Source organism: Hibiscus syriacus, unplaced genomic scaffold (genome assembly GCF_006381635.1).
Source record: "Hibiscus syriacus cultivar Baekdansim isolate YM2019G1 unplaced genomic scaffold, ASM638163v2 tig00005974_pilon, whole genome shotgun sequence".
NCBI lineage: Eukaryota > Viridiplantae > Streptophyta > Magnoliopsida > Malvales > Malvaceae > Hibiscus > Hibiscus syriacus.
Window position 1 is genome coordinate 3,650,632 of NW_024062076.1, and position 21,356 is coordinate 3,671,987.

General features: G+C 33.5%; 1 long non-coding RNA gene and 1 pseudogene across 2 annotated transcripts; one reads left to right on the forward strand and one right to left on the reverse strand.

Annotated features, from left to right (window-relative positions):
• Positions 1-904: 904 nt before the first annotated feature.
• Positions 905-5,392, reverse strand: LOC120200488 (annotated as a pseudogene).
• Positions 5,393-18,543: 13,151 nt separating this feature from the next.
• On the forward strand, positions 18,544-19,606 carry LOC120200454. 2 transcript variants are annotated; one of them, XR_005523540.1, is made up of 2 exons: positions 18,544-18,865; positions 19,134-19,606. It is a non-coding gene; the product is annotated as an uncharacterized LOC120200454 (long non-coding RNA). The 2 variants fall into 2 exon arrangements; XR_005523539.1 differs by having other exon boundaries at positions 19,138-19,606.
• Positions 19,607-21,356: the final 1,750 nt, after the last annotated feature.

The following is a 21,356-nucleotide window of genomic DNA, read 5'->3' on the forward strand; positions in this document are numbered from 1 at the left end:
TTTTTCAAAGTTTGGTAAATGTTTCTTTGAAAAATGTTTTTCAAAGTTTGGTAAAATTTTGGTAGATGTTTGTTGAAAATAGGAATGGGTAAATTCACTTTAGTCATTGCACTTTAGGGTATTTTCAAAGATTAGTCCCTAAGTTTCTACTATAAATACCCTTACCCATTTAGCTTCAAAATCATCCCAAAACATTTCTTTCTTCCTATACTAGAGAGCTTTCTTGTGAGTAGTGAGTGTTTTGTAAACACCTGTAAATTTTCTCTCTTAGTAAAAGATCTGCAGCAGCCCGGAGACGTAAGCACAATTGGCTGAACTCCGTTATCAATTTTCGGGTATTATTTTTCCGCTTTTATTTTGCATTCTCACTAATCTGGTTATAGGGAAATTACTTGTACTCGGTATTATTTTCCTAACATAGACGTGTATTGTTAAATTTGTAAAATTTAATATTCCAATGTTTGCTTTCATTTATTAGCATAGATTGTGTATACTTTTAAAAGAGTGTCATTGTCAAAGGATTACCAACATCTTCTTTCAATGTATAATTTCTGATTTACATTAATGGATATAAATATTCATACCATCATTCTGATTTACATTAATGAATATAAATATCCATACCATCCCATCAATGGTCCTTATGGTTCCATTCGTGTTTAACTTACACCAGCTTTCCGGTGGCATCTCCCACCAAGCATTCACCCGAATAAGAACATGGCTAACGTCCACAATGAAATAATCAAAATATTAACACATTCATATAAAAAACAATGTAAAATGAATAATTGACATTGACCATTAAAAATGCTATTACATTTGGCATTTTTTTTTCTAAAGAAAAAAAAAATCTGAAAGACTAAAACAAAAATGGGAATAACCCCTCTATTAAATGCCTTATTTGGCATTTCTTCCTACAAACTTTTTCTTAAATAATGGAATGAGAAATAAAATCAAACCCCCAATATATTAAAAGAAAAAAAAAATCTACTTATGCTTCACCACCAAAGGACTTCTAACATAATGAAATCCATCAGACCATGTCAACACCCCAAATGCATATCCTTCTTCACCTGCATCTGCTTCTACTATCCTCTTAGTTTTAAATGTCACTTTAAATTTCAACTCTTCACCCATCTTCTTAAACGTCAATGTCAAAGGTTTAACCGTGACTGAAACTCCGGTATAGGTGATTTGACATGAGCTCTATATGTCCACGGTGTACCTACATTCTTAACTTTCCTTGTAATGGTGGCTGAGTGGTCTAGTTCAGGGACTGTTATGGAAGGGTAGTTCAAGTCTGTAACTCGGTTTAATTTGGAGCATGAGTATGGCTTGCCCGAGAACAGTTGTATCAAGGTTTGGTTGTAGCCTCGAGCACACAAGTAGTTCAAGTAATCGTCTATGGTTAAGTCATAGACGAGACCACGATCCATTGCACGGTTCGGTTTCACATGTCCTGCGCCGTATTCGAATGGGGTTGCCATCTTCTTGTCTGAATCAAGCATTGGATTCACAGAGTTGTCTCTAGTTTTTGCAGTGGTCATGATAGCAGAACTTATAGCCGCAGGGCTCCAATCTGGGTGGAGACTCTTGAGAAGACCAGCAATACCAGAAACATGTGGGCACGACATGGAAGTTCCGGACATTGAAGTGAAAGGTAATCTATGACTGTCTGAGGCGTCTTCGGTTGGACCGAGTGCTCCAGTGAATGCAGCAATGATGCTCACTCTTGGTGCTGTTATATCCGGCTGAAACGGTATCCGAAACATTAGATTTGCCAGCCAGAATATATATATATACACACACGCATAGTCATATCAATGCAATTTTACCTTAAGGATTGCTGGATCGATCACGTTGGGTCCCCTAGAAGAGAAAGAAGCCATAAATGGTGCAGGATTTGTATCCAATTTTGTCTTCTCTGGTGTTATATAAGCCGTAGGGTTCCTAGCATATGTTCATAAACATGAATGGACTATTATGGAAGAAAAGCAAAAAAAAAAAAAATTGAAGTAGCTTGTAGTAGAAGAAAGAAAGATACTTGGTTGAATTAACGTATGCATAAACTGAGAGACCATCAGTGAAATTTAAGTGAGTAGCTGGAAGCAAATGAGAATCCGCTATAATTTCATTTCTGCTTTTCTCATCGTTTGCAAGAATCATGCCAACTGCGCCTGCAAGAAGAGCCTGCCTTCCCTTATCTGTTCTTGTGTTTTCTCCGCGAAGACATACTAATATCTTCCCTTTAACCTTCTTGGGATCCAGTGATCCTGCTTGACAGAGGATACTGGATGGAAAAAAGAAAGAAAACCAAAAGAAGTTCATTGAATATAACGAAATGATGCAGAATTACAAGTTTGGAGTCAAAGCATGAGGCTTATGCAACACCAGCCGATGCATTTGCCTCTTTGGCCTGTTCAGCACTGATCAGCGGATACAAATTTTTCGATTTCAATGCTGCAGTAGCAAGGCTAGCTCCCTGGCAGATATACAACAGGAACATAATGCAAGCCATTCAGAGGTTTAATTATTACTTAGCCAGCATATAAATAGGTACCTTGAGTTGCACGTTATTTCCTAGCTCAGCATAACTTGTAAACTCCCTATCAATTGTGCTAGCACCAACAGTAAACATCCATGGTGACAAGTTCGATACGGTACGGGGAGTCGGTCCAGAGTTTCCGGCAGATAAAATGACAGAAATCCCTTTCTTAACAGCATGGAAGGCACCGATGGAGACACCATCTTCAAAAAACTCAACCGGCTCACCACCCAAAGACAAGGAAAACACATCCACACCATCACTTATGCCAGCATCAAAAGCAGCCATGATGTCAGCATCGAAACATTGGTTACCATCGACAGGGGGCCAACAAACTTTATAAGCAGCAACACGGGCTTTAGGTGAACCTCCCTTTGAAGTGCCATTGCCATAACAAAAAACGCTAGCGCCATGAACAAAGTTGCCACCAGCTGTTGATAGAGTATGGGAACCATGGCCCTCGAGGTCCCTTACAGTCCTTAAGGTGGCATTGAGTTCTTCACCGAGGAAAGCGGCATACCCTTTGTTGAAGTACTTGGCTCCGATAAGCTTCCTAAAAATCATAACAATGGATAACGATCGATTGAAGAAACTTACCTTAAATCATAACTAAAGAAAGTAAGAAAGAAACCATTGTGTAGCATAAATAAGAGGTTAAAAAGGTGACAAACAATAGGTATGACTTTATGATTTCCATGGTCAACGGTCAACATCAATGGAGGGATAGTGGAAAGAATCAAAGAGAAAATAAAAGAGAGCCAAACAACTTCAAATGGATTTTCTTCCCTTTTGCTTTTTATATATAAAAAAACTTGATCTTTCTTTTCCTTAGTTGCTCCTTTTATCAATATATTATTGAAAAGGAAATTCTGGGTCTTCAATTTATCCCTACAACAATTAATGATTAAAATACTTTGTAACTTTGTAATTGTCACACAAAGTCATGACCGAAAGGAATCATGTGTTCATAAAACAAAGAATTTGTTAAGTCAAAGAGATTCAAAGACAAATGAAAAGATATAATAAACAAAGGAAATATTATGAACTGCAATGATGTTCAACGGAATTTGAAAACAATTATTTATATATTCGTTTAAAACAAAACTCAATGAGTATGAGATTCACATATGAATTCCACTATCAATGCATATACCCTACAAAGGAGGGTCAGTTGCACCACTTTAGAAAAATGGGCCCTTTTCCCTCTCAAAAACCTTGCCTCATAATTGAGGTTGCTATTGCATATATGAACATGGCTTTGATTGAAAAAACATTATTTCATACAGATTCCCTGCAAAAACACTTCTGTTTTTTTCCCAATTCAGCAATGGGACAACCCAATTTTCTTTTTTGGCAAAAAAAAAAGCATGGATTGCTCAATGATATATTGCAGTCTGCAGTAAAGTTTCAATAATGAAAATTCAGTATATCCTTTCATCATCTAAGTTGATTCAATTAAGTGAAATTAACCTGTTACAACGAACGCCGCGTTGACACGACCCCGCCATCGAGATGGGATAGGCCCCATGTCATCGTCGCTAAAGCTCTTAGATTCCGGCCAGACACATATATATATATCAGATACAACATCAAAGGTAAAGAAAAAAAGGCATTACTTTTTAGCCAAAATATGTCAAAACATGATAGCGATTGACAAGCAAACAGTGGCACACATATTATAAGAGAAAAAGGAAGCTAAAAAAGCATGTATTCTATAGTCAAAAATTATTTGCTGTTGACCCTACCACTGTCATATTGATATAATGTCCAAAACATATGGTGCAAATTTATCTGCAGATTAGCACCAAAAATCTGGTTTTTTCCAACTTAATCAGTCTGCATTAGTTCTAAGATCATTTGAAACTCTTTTGTTAAAAGAATAAGTCAAAACAATATCATAGTCAACTTGCAAGTGTCTTATTTGATGAAATGAATCGTTTTTAAACGTGTAAACATCAAATCAAGAACCCAAAATTCCATGCAAAAAATGAGGGTTGATGGATTAACAAAATTGTTGTAAGGAAAAAAAAACGGGAGAAAAGGTTCAAACTTTTTACCAGTGTCAAGGTTTCCAATTATTGTATCTTCACCAAGCCTTGCCTTTTTCCAGAGAGAATCCGAAGGGATAATCCGTTTCTCTCTAATCTGAGAAAATCCCATGATTGTGTTGTGTGTAGCTTTCTTCCTCTGTTGGGGAAAACCGAAACCACATTTGGATGTTCTGCATTCATAAATGATGAACATTGAGAGATCATGCAAAAAAGAAAAAAGAAAAAACAAGAGTAAAAACTAAAAACGGAAAAACACTTACTTGATATTTGTGATGCTTCTTCTTCACCAAGTATAGCAGCGAAGCCATTGATGTTCTTAGTGTACAAGTAAAAGATTCTCTCTTTTGCTGTTTCAGTGCTGTGAAAGTAAATTGAAGCATATGCGTTAAAGAGGGGGATGATAATTGAGAATATTTTTCATGTAATCATCAAATAGAATACCTTCCCACAAATGAATTCAGCAATTCGTAATGAGATTTCTTGACCTCATGAAGTTCAGCCGATGTGGGATTCAGACCATGATTGTGTCCTCCTAAGTACACTATGTAAGACTGCAAAAACAAGAAGAAAAAAAATGATAAATTCGTTTCAATGAAGCAGATAGGTACATTCTGAGCATATAAATATTGAAACTTGAAAACCAAAAGAAGCCAAGAATCAAATGAAACATAAGAAAAGATGTAATAATTGAAGAGAGGGGTTTGCTTGCCTTTGTGAAAGCAAAAGTTGGAGTCTGGAAAAGAGAAAAAAGGAAGATTGGTAAAAGAAAGGGAGAAATCATTGAAGAAAGCTTCATTGCTTTAGAAAAATTATTGTAATCACTGCTTCTTCTGCTTCTGCTTCTGCTTCTGCTTCTGCTTCGTCCCCTATAAAACACTATGAGTTGGTATTGTTGGAAAGGGACTCTGCTTTCCCCTGTTTCTTAAACTCTGTTTTTGTTGCTTTGTATTTGGAAACAAATTGGCTTCTTCCCTCTTATAACGGACAGCTATGGGATTCTAACATTTTGCAAAGTAAACTTTTAGGAATAGATTCATTTAAGAATTTATCCTTTCGGATTTAATTATTTTTATTTGGTATGGTTATGATATGTTGTAAACTTTATTACGGCTGTCGAACTATTTTTTGTTTTAGAATTATATGTTCAGTAATTTAATTATTATTTTTGTTTTGTTTTGGTTATTCAATTATTTTTTGTTTAAAAATTATACAGGATGTTACGTTTCGATTTCATTTGGTCACCCATCGTTAAAAGAAACTTAACGGTAAAACTGACGTGTCATCATAAATAAAGTAATGCTAATAATCATTGAAAACGTTATATATGATTTTATGCTACTACTATTTCTTTTACTTTCGTGTGAAAGATTGAATCTTTTCTTATTTGCAAACAAATTAACATAATGTTTTTATTATTATTAAAAAATAAATAAAGTTCGTGTGCGATACATTCCTTAATTTGATGGATGAAATTATTATTATTAATATTATTATTAGGATAAATTATATGAATGACTATTTAATTATAAGATGGTTTTAATTTGATTATTGATCGATTAATTTTATCAAATAGGTAATTTAATTATATAAATTATATTAATTATGGCATATGTCATTAATTTTTAATAGAAAAATTATATCTACATGAAAGTTAAAAAAAAATATAATTATACATCTAATTTTCATTATTTATTCGTTTAATCAATAAAAATAAACAACTAATAGTAAACTATTAAGAATATATTTAGTATATATTATTTAAATAAAAATATCATAATACATGTTTTTATATTAACAATTGATTAATTATAGTTTAATCATTTTATTTCCAGCATTAGACTTGTCTCGGTGGTAATGCCTTCTTATTTACACCTAGTGGTATGGGATTTCAATCCTATTCATCTCTATTTTCTTTAATTTTTCACATAGAAAATAACTTTCAATAAAAATATGATCGAATTAATATAATATATTAGTAATGTAGATCAAATATGTAATTATATATTTAGTTAATATCATTTAGATAGTTAAGTGATTTGATAAAATTATTAGATCAATAGTCAAATTTGAAACGTTTCATAATTAAATCATCATTCATTGTAATTTATCAAATTGATAGAATATATTAGTAATGTAGATCAATGTAATTATATCATATGTGGTTTATCAATAGTCAAATTATTAACACTGACTAAAAATATATAAACAAAAAAATAAATCACATAACTGAAAACCATGTCATGGTGATCCATTGCCTTGGAAGCTAATTCGGTTCGATGAGTGTAATCGCAACAATAGTCGAATGCCCCAGAGGTTAACACGGTTCTCCGAAATCTATTGCCTTGGAAGCTAATTCGGTTCGATGAGTGTAATCGCAACAATAGTCGAATGCCCCAGAGGTTAACACGATTCTCCGAAATCTCATACAATTAAGAGATTGGAGTGGACAAAGGTGGTATTGCTCTTCACCACTAGAAACTTCGAAATGTTTGCAAGTTTTGGAAAACTGTGAAGGAGAAGAAAGCTTTTGTAAGAGCAAAGAAGAATGTTTTGTTTTATGATGAAAAAAATGTCAAAATCACTGTATTTATAGGCTTTTCTAGAGACACAAAACACAAATCCAGCCATCATTCAAGCAGAAAAATCCATTTAATTTGCTATATGTTGCAATAAAAGAATGAATATGGATGAGAAAAGGTCTTAGTACATCAAATTATCCTTTAGAAAATAACAATTGTTACATCTGTTATATTACAGCTATTAACGTTGTTGAATTACGATGCATGCATCACAAGATTCATATCAAAGGAAGATGAACTAACGCTTACAATTGATCCACATGACCAAGCCTTGGAAAAGAAGAATAAAATAGCAACAAACTTGCAATTACTTTTTATATGTGATCATGATGCTATTTGGTCGACATGTCTTCTAGAGATATTACCGGTTGTCTCTTAGATTTCCATCCGTTCTTAAATCTAATCAATATGATATATGGAACTCAAGATATGCACATTTTAGCAAAGACAACGCGTGCAGAAATCCCTATACGAGATTAATACGAGATTTTGTAATTAATTACGAATTTTCAATATTTTCATCTTAGGATAGAAAGGTAATTTGCTTGTAATGATAAAGCCATGATAGCTTATCACATGTCATGCCACCTATCACATTCCAGAAGCTCCATCCTGGCCGTTCATCTCATTTTAAACTTCATAACTCCTTGTTTTCATCATTACCATTGGATTAAACACTACATCAATGGATCACATTGTACCTCCCATTCCATTAAGATTAGGATAAATTTTATTTTTTATTTGTTATTTTTATTATATTACTTAGTCATGTTACAAAAAGGATTCCTCTAAACCAATATAAAGAATGTTGCTCACACCATTCTAAACACATATTTTCTTGAATACAATACATTGAGAGTTTATCTTTGCAAGTGTTGATTACTTGTTCCTTTGGAGCTTCTTTTCATTGCGTTCTTTTCAAGTTCTTTGTGTGAGAGATCTTCACACTCCGGTTTGCCTCTTCATTGTGATTAGGAGGGATGATTAGAGATGATTATCGAGTTTACCTAGTTAATTGCGATTAGGAGGGTTCGTAAGACACTTATCCATCGATTTCCATCATCATCAACATCATCTACACGCCTACTTCTGATTTATCCACAAGATCAATTTTGATCAAAAACCCTAATTTGGCTAAGTTCTTCATATCTTATCTTATCAATTGTCTTTATTTATTTTTATATTTTTATTACCATAGCTTTTCCTTGTCTTAATCTTTTATCAGTCTCAATTTCCAACAACCCTAATTTCAACATCAAATCTCTGCCGCCCATATCCCAATCTCTCATTCGCGTTCTTTAATTGAGTCTAGAGCTTTATAGGTTTGATTCTTAGACAAGAGCAACATTCTTTCATCCGCTGTCATATCTCTATCAAATTATAACAAATTAAATCCCAAATTTATTCCATGTTATTTATAGAACATTTTCTATGTTCAAATGGTTTGAAACAAGTCTATAAATAGAGTAAAAAATTTATTCATTTCAATTTCTTCAAAAACATTTTGTAGGGAAAATTCTTACTTATTTTATCCAAATAAGATAATATGCACAGGATAAGTATAGAAGACACAACCACAACCACAACCACAACCATGAACGAAGCCAAAGGGAGTAACAACACACATCAAGGGAGTTATCTTAACATTCATTATGAGAAAGAACCAGCGACCCTTTAAATACTTTTACAAAGATATGTTCCTTTTCAATGTGGGATATAAGCCTTTTTAGTTTTTCTATGACACCACTAACATAATATACAATTAAGTCCTAGTTTTCTCTTTAAAGTGATTCTTTAATTTTTGTTTTAGAGTATCGCCTTAGGTGGCGGGTGGTGGCAACTCTTGTTCTTATTTTGTTTGTCTTTATAGCATGATTATTCGTCTACTCTTATGGTTTTATTTTTTTTATTGTTATAATGGTTTTGCATTTTGTGTTGTATTCATCAAGGCATATCTCTTTATCAGAAAAAATCGTTGGCCTTATATAGTTAGATCCTTTTTTAGAATAGTTTATCAATGCATTTAGAGTTGTTCGTGGATCAATATGTTAGATTGATTTTCTCAATTTTCACGTTGTCGACGCCATTTTTTTAACAAGTTGAAAATTTAGTATTGAACTTAATGAAATGATTATGGGTTTCAAAATTGAATTAATTTGGAGTCGCTATCGACATTTGTGTTGGGTAGGTCAAATACCTAAAAGCTTCTTTTAAAAAAAATTTTGAGAAAAAATTATTTACAAAGACAAAATGTGCTTGCGTGTTACCAAAAATTTGTTTTTAAGGGTTCAGGGGTTGGTTACGTGTGAGAAATGATTAGCACTCCCACAACGCCCAAAATTGGTACATGATCGCTTATATGCTGTCATAGTGGTGAAATTTATGGATTTGTATCAAAATTTAAAATGTGGTCCTTTTATTGAACATTGACAAATTTAACGTCACCTTAAACAATGAATAGAGTATAAATTAAAATTAAATTAAACAACATGCTAAAACAAATAGACACATTTTCATGCAATAATGAACTAATGATTTAAATATTACTTCATCAATTTTATCAAAACGTACTAGTTTATTTGAAGTTCGCTTTCCGTTCGATTGTCGTATTGAATTGCACTACCTCTAACTGGTTGCATTTTTCATGTCAATTCTACAAAACATGTTCTTGAAAATTAATACGAGTACAAAATATAGATATATTATTAAATAAAATGAGTATTTTAAAAAACATTATTTTAAACAAGATTAATTTTGAAAAAAATAAAATATGTATATAAATATGTAAGAGTTTAAAAATGTATATAATAACTATATACATATGTTAAAAATAAATGCTAGAGATAAAACTAATAAATTAATAAAGAAACTATACATATATACATATATAAAAGTACAAGGACAAAAAACACCAAGTTAAATAAGACATGGACTAAAATAGTTATGAAACTAAGTTGAAAGGATCTAAAACATAAATAGAGCAATTTCGAGCATGTGACAAACAAGTAGGAGTAAAATGCAATAAATCTTAAATTGGTAAAGCATATTAGATATTTAACCAAAATAAATCAGTAGGCAAATTGTGACTAAAATAAAATGATGCACTAAACTTAGAATGATCTACAACATGAATATGACATTTTTTAACATATGATGAACTAAGGGCTAAAGTGTAATGAACTCAAAATGTGAAGGATCAAATCAAGCATTCGACCAAAATATAATTAAGCATGGATAGTGACTAGAATAAAAATAGAACGAAATTTCATGGTTTAAATTCAAAATAAACCAAATATCTATTCAGTGACAAAAATGTGAAGTTACAAAGCATGAGTTGCCCAAAATGGGATTTACTCAAGTGCTAAAATGCACACCCTGGACCCCCAAAATGGCATCATTTCACGCAGGGTATATAACCCCAAGAAATTAACTGACCCTATTCCCATATGTAATGGAGTGATGGGGAGATAAGGTAGTAGGCTGCCCCCAACGGGTTGAGAGCATCTTCCATGGAAGACCTTCGGCAGTCAGAATTATGAATTGCCCACCGTGGGACTCGATCCCACGACCACAAGGTTAAGAGCCTTACGCTCTACCAACTGAGCTGGACGGGTAATTAAACCCCATTTGCTCATTTTAGTTTTTTATCAATGAGAGAAAATTATTTTCTCTCAACTTTCTCCCCTCTCTTATGCTTTACACCTCGTCGCGGGAAGCAGAAACCTAACTACCATCACTTATCGTATCGTCACGTCATCATACATGGTGGCCAAAACTCAAGAAAACCAACCCAAAATGTGCCTCTCCTTTTTTTTAAACTTGAAACCACTCACTACATGCCCAAGATCATCTTCCCTCGTCCTAAATCTAGGAGATTACCTTCAAAAGCTCACGTTTTTCGGCAACGTTTGGAGGCTCCGATATAAGGCCAAGGTTCGTTGCTCCTCTCCCTTTTTCTTGTGTTTTTTTCTCTCTATTCCTTTTTTTCTTCATTTTTTTAAAATTTTCCTCGATTTTGTGGTTTTTAAAAGTCTTTGTCATGTTTTTGGTTTTTTGTCTCGAATATATAAGCCTCAATTTATTTTTGATCAATTTCATTATTGCATATGAATTAAAAGAAGGAGATCTCTGGTTTTCCCTTGTGTTTCTTTACTTTTTTTGGTTCTGGGTGGTCTGACCGAGGTGGTGACAACGCCAGAGGACATACTCTATGAGTGGCGGTGATGCGAGTGAGGTATGGGATAATATATTTTTACCCCGAGGATTCCTTTTCTCATGTGGTGATCGACATGGATCACAGTGGTGACGGCAGTAACTTTGGGAGATAAGGAGTCTTACACGTGCATCTAATGAACGGGGCACCATGGGTAAGTGGAGGCATCGACGACATGGATCCTAATGCTAGGTTTCAGAAGGAATTAGGGTTTGGAAAACCTAATCTATACTTAATATGGACTTTCAGGTCACTCCAGATCTGACGACTGTGAGGAGGAGGTTCCAAGAGCAAGAGGGTGAAACCCTAGCCTTCACGTGGGCCACTACTGGGTTTTTGTTTGTTTGGGCTTTAATTTTAATTTAATAATAACAATCATTCTTTTTGGGTTGTTTTTACTTAATAATAATAATGGGTCGGATAAAAATGGTGGTTATAATTGTCCCTCTTTGCTCATTACTGTGAAACATGAATAGGGAAAGATAAAAAGCAACAATTTTATCTGGCCCGAACTGTTGAAATTCTTGAGCTATAAGCTCCTCTCTTTATGACTCTTCAGTCTTCTTAGACAAGTTTTTCTCATTATAAATTTCTTCGGAAAGTTCTTCTCATTATGAACTCCCTTCTAAAAATGTTAATTCACCTCCTTTTGTGATGGATTTGAAGTATCTCAAGCGATATGATGCTTATACAACTGTTCATATGATGGAATCGAGCCAAAAGGTAATACTAATCCAACTTATTATGTTATATATTTAAACCTCAAGTGAAATTATATTGAAATTTGAGTTTCAAGGAAAATTATCTCAAGCAATATGATGATGATCCAACTCTTTATGTGATGGAATCGAGAAATTGTTGAACAAGTTCTTCTCATTATGAACTTTTTCTCTCTTATCGGATGAGTTCTTCTCATTATGAATCCTTCCATTGGAAATGTTGATCCACCTCCTTCTGTGATGGACGAACCAAGGTTGAACAATTTCTTCACATTGAGAACTTTTTCTGCCTCATCATACGAGTTCTTCTCATTATGAACCCTTCCATTGAAAATGTTTGGTCTATCATCATGTGTCATTGATATGCATATAAAGTACTCGAAGTTCCTTAATTCTTTGTTGAGATCCACTTCTTTCAACGCTGATAAGGTGGACTGAATCTTTGTTGAGATCTTCTTCTTTTGCATGAAACAAAATCTCTGTTTACTTCTTGAATTCTTGTCAAACATTCAAAACTTGATGAAAAATGAATGTTATGCTCCTATTTTTTTCAAATGCCTAAATATGCATGCATGATGTAATTTTAGTATTGTAAGTTCCACATTCTTGAATCTTTGTCTCCATGAGGAGTCTTAGTCTTTGTCGAGTCTTCTTCTTATGACATGTTTTTCCTCATTCCCCAACAATATTGGCCTTCAACTTTCAGTTTATTTTTCCTCATTTCTAGTTTTGAGGTTCTAAGTTTGAGCAACCTTTTCCCGGTTTCTACGATATCATTCCAAGGAAAAGTATATTGTTTGAAAGATATTTTTTTTCTTTTGAAAAAAATGTTGAAGAAACAAAATAATACACCTTATTAAGCTCACAATTGAGGCAAATAACAAAACATGAGTTCAATAAATATTAAAAGAATTAACTACTCTTTAAATTTTCAAAGTTAATATTCTTGGACAAGTGTCAGTATTGATGGGTTGGTTTCAGGTTGGCTTCCTATTTTTCTAAGGTTTCAATCATTGAGTCCTTTTTCTTTTCTTTGTCCTTGGGAACGTTGTGTATGCCCCTTATTTCTAGCTTGGCATTTAATCGAATGCGGACAAAATGTTTCAATTCTATGAGATCTTTCATTCGTTCAAGCTTCATAGACTCCTTCAGCAGAGTTAGTGCAGAAATATCGGTCTAAAGACAAAATTCTTGAGTTCTTGTGCGAAGTTGACTATAACAAATGTTTCTTAACTCTCTTATCACACCTTTCATTGGAATTCTTCTCAATTCACAGTTACTTTAGGCCTTATTTCCTTTCTTTAAATGATACCTTGTTAACTTTGGTGTTCTTGTATTCACTTTGGATTTTGCTAGGAGATTCATCTCGACACATAGAGACTAGTGTCTTGATTTGAATGTAATCATATTCATAAAGTTAGGGCTCTTGACATAGCCCATTACTTTAGTGGAATACCCCTAATTAGAGGATTCAAGTGTCAGAAAGTCTTCGACTTGACCATTCAAACGGAACTCACTTTATAAAGCTCAGACATTACCTCCATAGTTGCTTCATACATTACCTCCGAAGATTAACAACTTAATACTTTCAGTAGAGTCCCACAATAAAGTTAAAATTTACTTTCATTATTTCTCTAAGTTTTTTAGTTTAAGATTTCTTAAACTAGTCAAAAAGAATATGTTATAGTCTGGGTGTTAGTAAAAGTCAGGAAATTCCATCCTCAGAGCTCAATTTTCAAGCAACTAAACTAAATTCATCTACTCCACCATTCTATATGAAAAGAATATAGTCATCATCTAACATCATCAAAAAAAATAGAAATCACTCAGCTTTGCAACCTCATATGCAATGTGCCCCATTTTGTCCATTCATATACATACATGAATGCCAAATCGTTTGTCCCAGCAAGAGAATAGTATGGTGTTTGATTGTACCTTCTAGAGTAAGATCAAGGGTCCTCATTTTAAAAAGGTTCGGTCTTATCACTTTGTCAAAGATTTATAACTTCGATTATTTAAAGGGCTTTTAATTCTATTGATATCTAAAGAATTTCAAGATTTAAATTTACTCGTTGCTTATAAACTCATAAGGTAACATTTTATTTAATATGTTCGAGCGTTAAGTGACTTATAAACTTTTTTAAAAAAAGAAAGAAGGAAAAATAGGTTCAAACAGGATAAAAAAGGTTTTTCATGAAAGTGCAACAAAACTTCATGGTGGATGCAATGAACTTTTCCTTACTCGCATCAAAATGCCACATCACTCTTTGAAGGTTCATGCCCAGAATCGATCAAATTCTTAACCTTACTCCTCAATTCCCCACAATTCTCGGTAGTGTGCCCTGAGCTTCCTATGTGGTAGCTCCACACTACATTAACATCATAGTCTTCAGGAAACGAGGGTTCCTTTGGCTTGAATTATATTAGAGTCACCAGGTTTATCTCAACCAGTGTTGGGAGAAATTCTTTGTATGTCATCAGAATTGGATCGATATGAGTCTTTTATCGGTTCACCTTACGACCTCCGGTCCCATGATTAGCTAAATAAGATCCCATTATGTTGACCTCAGCTCTCGTCTCAACATCAAAACTGCCAGTGCCCCCTATCTTACCATTCTTGATAGATTTTTCGATCATTTCTCCACATATGATGACGTCAGAGAAACTCTTAGTGGCAGTTCCTATCATGTGATCAATATATGGGGATTTTAAGGTATTATTGAACATGACGATAAACTTCTTTTCAGTTACTAGCGAATACACTCGAGATACAACGTCCCTCTATCTCTGGGTGTACTGTCAAAAGCTCTCATTACGCTTCATCTCTATATTTTGCAACGTTGTTCGATTATGATCCATATAGTCATGTGATTGTATTGACCTAAGAAAGCCTGAGTGAAATCTTTCCAACAACAGACTTGAGCACGACTTAGTTAATTATACCATCTGGAAGCGGGACTAGTTAGGTTGTCTTGAAAGAAGTGGATCAAAAACTTCTCATTCTCTGGGTAGCCATACATTCTCCTGCAGAACATGGTGACGTGGGACAAAGGGAAGGTAGTTCCACAATATTTCTCGAAGTCAGGAGCTTGGAACTTTGATGGAAGAACCAAGTCGGGGACCAAACTCAAATTTTTTGCGTCAATCCCATAAAATGAATCATCTATTTCCCTAAGTTTTATGCTCTCCTCCAAATTCTTCACCTGTTGAGAGAGTTTTTTCTTCTTATCTAATTCACCTAGACCGAGGACCTCATTGTCAGCATGAAACTCTCTTGACTTCACCCCAAAAGCAATAGGATAGTTAGAAGTTCCAACATGATATTGTGGCAGTTTTCAACGGTGAAGAATGCTTGAGGTTGAGATTCCTAGTGTACAGAAGTATCCATAGTAATATGAATAGGTGTAGAACCCAAAGGATGCGTAAGGTTTTGTCTAGACGATGTGGGGATTTCAGTAGGAACTTTATCAACAATCATGTGTTTCTTGAATATATCTTTTATCTTCTTCAATATATCGAGCTGTGAGTTTGCAATGTCGGCCTCGATCTTAGTCAACCTACTTCTCATGTCCTCTTGCATATCCTTTTGTTCTTGTTCAAATTTCATTAGTCTGTTTTCCATTTCCTTAGTCATCTTCTTTGTATTCTGCAGGCATGAAGTATTCTTGCTACTAGTAGGGGCTATGATTACTGCGAACGAAAATCTTATCTTATTAGTTAAGGTGTTTTATTGAATGCATGAATGTTATAATGCTTCAATAAATATAATTGTGTATAGATGCAAACGCTGAGATGCAAGGATGTCAATGCAAATGTAAAGTAAAAATGCAAATGCAAAATGGTGTTGATCCCAACGTTGAAAATCATAGAAAAAGTTTCATTGGAGATCGAAGTCTTCACTTTACAAGGTAGTCCATTTTACAAACATGCCTTCACTTGGGTGCTTAGTCTAAAGTACGTGATGATTTATCTTGGTACTTCATCCTTAGAAACTCGATCTCTCAAGTGTTCTATTCCCATGGGCTTGTGTAGAGGCTTCATTAAAAGTTTGTCTCATCTAAGATTATGTCCTAATTCTTCAAGCAAGCTTCCCCCTTGTTCTCTCATTGGTACATGTTCACTCAGATATTCAATTACGGTTCAACACCTTTGCATCATATGATGATGATATTATGCAAAAAGGCAAAAATGACGTAAAAATAAAAAATAAGTTAGTACAAATAAGGTAATTGATAAAAGTAAAAAATGATATTTAGAGATGAATTTAGCACCTGCTCAACATGATATCTACCCAACATCATTTACTGAAATGGGTCTTACCCAGACATGTTTTATTTCAAGAAATTAATCCTAACTGTGTGGTATCTAGTTCGCATGCTTTCATTTGAAAAAAAATTATTCTATGAATTTAAGGCAAAAGAAAAAGGTTTGGAGTCATTCCTCCTTTGCGTATCTCGGTACCTACTGACGGACAGAGGTTCGGTATGGCTCTACCTAGGGTGACCAGTCTATGGTTCACTATATGCATGGTTTTAGCTCTACAGGGAAAGGGTACTCGAATTGTCCTTAATGTTGGTTCCCCCTTAGGCTACCAAACCCTCGATCCTCACCTATTACATGCTTCAAACAGAATGAGTTCAATTCGAGGAGATCCATTTCCATATACCCATACGAGGAAATAAATTCCCACGGAGGTATAATCCATATATCCAACAAGTAAATCGTTATAGCTCATACGGGGAATAAATTCACCAAGAAAGCATAGTGTTCACCCCTACTTAATTGGGACGAAGATCATGTATAGAGCTTATGTCATGTCAATACACATGATGGGTGTGAGGGGGAACTCACAAACCTTTGACAAAAATAAAACAAAGATAGAAATACTTTCGATATGAAAATTTTAATGAAGCTGCAACCATGAAGTCAAAAATTAGTACAACTATTTTCATAAAGAATGAAAAATAAATTAACCAATGTTCAATGAAAAGAATCATAGAATAATTTTAGACTCGAATCCATAATTTATACTACCACGTCAATGAATAAGCGATTATTGGATTGACTTTCTAATTTATCCCTAACGGAGTCGACAAGCTATCGACACCATTTTTTTAAGGAGTTAAAAATTTAGTATCGAACTTTATGAAATGATAATGGGTTTCCATATCGAATTAATCTGGAGTCGCCATCGACTTTCGGTTGGGTAGGTCGAATACGTAAAAGTGTCTTTTAAAAAATTAGAAAAATCATTTACAAAGACAAAATGGCCATGTGTGTTACCCGAAATTTGTTTTTAAGGGTTCGGGAGTCAGTTACGTGTGGGGAAGGATTAACACCCCACAATGTCCAGAATTGGTACCTGATCGCTTATATGGTGTTATAGTGGTGAAATTTGTGCATTCGAGTCAAAATTTAAAATTTGATCCTTTTGTTGAACATTGACTAATTTAACGTCATCTTAAAAATGAATTGAATATAAATTAAAATTAAATTAAATGACATGCTAAAACAAACAGACACATTGTCATGAAATAATGAACTAATGATTTAAATATTATTTCATCATTTTGATCAAAATGTACTCGATTATTTCAAGTTCGTTTTTTCATTCGAATGTCGTATTGAATAGTGCTACCTCTAACTGGTTGCACTTTTCACGCCCATTCTACAAAACACGTTCTTGAAAACTGATACCAGTACAAAATATAGATATATTATTAAATAAAATAAGTATTTTAAAAAAATATTTTAAACAATATTAATTTTGAAAAATAAAATATGTATATAAACATGTAAGAGTTAAAAAAGTGTATATATATACAATAACTATATACACATATTAAAAATAAAGGCTAGAGATAAAACTAATAAATTAAAAAGAAACTATACATATATAAAAGTACAAGGATAAAAAAATCAAGTTAGATAAGACAGAGACTAAAATAGTTATGAAACTAAGTTAAAAGGATCTAAAACATAAATAGAGAACTTTCGAGCGTGTGACAAACAAGTAGGCCTAAAATGAAATAAATCTTAAATTATTAATGCATATTAGATATTTAACCGAAATAAAATAGTAGGCAAATGGTGACTAAAATAAAATGAGGCACTAAACTTTGAAGGGTATACTACATGATATTGCATTTTTTAACATACGATGAACTGAGGGCTAAAGTGTAATAAACTCAAAATGTTAAGGACCAAAATAAGCATTCAACCAAAATATAATTAAGCGTTGATAGTGACAAGAATGAAAATGGAATGAAAGTTCATGGTTTAAATTAAAAATAAACCCAATATCCATTAAGTGGCCAAAATGTGAAGTTACAAAGAATAAGTGGCCTACAATATTATTTATCCAAGCTCTAAAACACACACCCTAGAGCCCCAAAAAGTCATCGTTTGAGTCAAGAACCCCAAGACTTGGCCGAAAATAGCCATTAAACCCTATTTGTTCATTTTCAGTTTTTTTACCAAAGAGAGATTTTTTTCTCTCAAATTTCTCCCCTTTCCTCCGCTTTACACCTCATAGGGGGAGGTCGAAAGCCAACAGCCATCGCTCTCCGGCGCGTTGCGCCGTCATACACGGTGGCTGGAACTCAAGTGAACCAATCCAAAATGAGTCTCTCCCTTTTTTTAACGCGAAGCCACTCACCACTTGCCCTATATCCGCTTCACTCGTCCTAGATCTAGGAGACTACCTTCAAAAGTCCACATTTTCCAACAACGTTTGGAGGCTCCGGTGGAAGGCCAAGGTTCGTTGCTTCTCTCCTTTTTTCTTATATTTTTCGTTCTCTCTGTTACTCTTTTTTCTTCCTTTTTCAGATTTTTTATTGATTTCGTGGTTTTCTAAAGTCTCCTTCATGTTTTTGGTTTTTGTCTCGAATACATAAGTCTCGATTTGTTTTTTTTTCTTCTCAATTTCATTGTTGCATGTGAATGGAAAGAATGAGATCTCTGGTTTTCCCTGTTTTTCTTTGCTTTTTTTCAACTCTGGGTGGTCTGACCGAGGTGGTGTCAAAGCCAGGGGACATTTTCTGTGGGTGGCGGTGACATGAGTGAGGTATGGGGTAATCTGTTTTTACCCTGAGGTTTTCTTTTCGCATGTGGTGATCGGCGTGGATCACGATGGTGACGATAACAACTTAGGGAGATGGGGAGTATGGCACGTGCATCTCATGAAAGGGGCACCACGAGTTCGTGGAGGCGGCGACAGTGTAGATCCTAAATGCTAGAGTGAAAACCCTAGTTGATCTAGACCATCATATCACTCTCAGATCTAATGGCTCACGACATGCGGCGTGAATGGAAGACATTAGGGTTTGGGAAACCCTAATCAACACTTGATTTGAATCATCATATATAGATCTGACGGTTGTGAGGAGGCGGCGCCAAGAGCAAAATGGTGAAACCCTAGCCTTCACATGGGCCACTGTTGGACTTTTGGTTGTATGGGCTATAATTTTAATTTGATAATAATAATAATTCTTTTTGGGTTGTTTTTACTTATTGCTAATAATAAATACTAATACGAATTCTACTACTAGTAATAATAATAATAATAATGGGTCGGATAAAAATGTTGGTTACACACGTCTACATCAAGATTACATTTAGGTGTTTGAAAGAGACATCGAGATTACTGATAATTGTTAGGTTTTTTTGAAAAATGAAACATATATTCAAGGGAGGGTTTTGAATCTTTTTTTTCACGTCCTTTGAGTTTACATGTTGAGATTATGTTGCATTTGTTGTACTTATTTTTTTTCATTTAAGCTTAATATAAAAATAAGTGTTTAAATTATATATCTTTTTTTCGTTTAGGTACCTAAATTTTTTGTTCAATGTAGGTGATTAATGTTCCAACATCACTATTTTAATTGCCTACAACGTTATGATCATTAAAAAAAATATTAAAAACCAATCAACCAATCAGTAATTGGCATATGACCTAACTTTTATTTCTTTTCATTTTGTAAAATTAAAATTCATAATTTAAAAAACCCCTCAACTTTTCTTAATTTTCAAAAAAATATTCAAAACCTTCATTTCTATTGTTGACCATCATCACTAACTACGATCACTCATTCGTCGATTAGGATGAATGTATGTTGGGATTTATGGTTTTAGAGTTTGAATTTAGGGTTTTAAATTATAGGGATTGAGACTATGGGTGATGACTAACTATGAGTGGATAGGTGACGACAAATGGATAGGCAACCGACAATGACAACAACGATAGGGGACAGTCGACGAGTGGGGTTTGTGTTTTGGGATTGAAGATTTTGAAATTTTTATTAGATTTTAGAAATATTTTTAGACTTTTTTAAATAATAATAATAATTTTAAGTTTTTATTAAATAAATTTTTAAAAAATTTATAAATATGTCATGTGTCACATCTCAAGTGTCTGACGATATTTTTTTAATAGTCGTTACGATGTAAACACTTAAAATGTTAAACACTTACACTGACCGAAAAATATATCTAAATAAAAAAGGAGGTATAATTTAAACATTTTTTTCTATATTAAATATTTTATTTAATGGAAACTTTAACTTTTTATTATATATGTAAGAAAAAGTGATAAGGTTACTTAAGTCCCACGACTATTACTAGACTTATACAACATTAATTAAAAGTTAGCTGCTGGTGTAGTTAGGATAAATTATATAAAAAATTATCGTTTGAAACTATTAAAGTAATGCATAAATATGAAAATTCTTAGATTTAATCTTAAAAGACAATAATTCTAATTCACTATGTGATTGCACATACAAAATTAAGGATCATTTAAATAGTGTCGATAGACCAAGTAATTTTCAGACTTAATAGGATTACACAACATGCACATAACAATATGGCACTATAGTTTATTATAGATTAGGGTTATTGTTGATTTGTAGGCTATTATTGATTTATTTATATGAAAAATGTAGCAATAACAATATGTCACGGTCATTATTCGTTACTAAATTGAAAAAGGTCTAATCTATTACTTACTAGATTAAGTTAGGGATGAATTGCAACTAAATAGGCAAGTTTGATCATTAAAGTGAAAATTAATTGCAATCGTGGACTAAGTTTCAATAAAAATCTAGTCACTTTTATTTTTTTTGTTTATTTGATCACTAAGTCTTTTTTTAAATAGTGCAATTGCATGACTTACTAGATTAAGTTAGGGATGAATTGCAACTAAATAGGCAAGTTTGATCATTAAAGTGAAAATTAATTGCAATCGTGGAC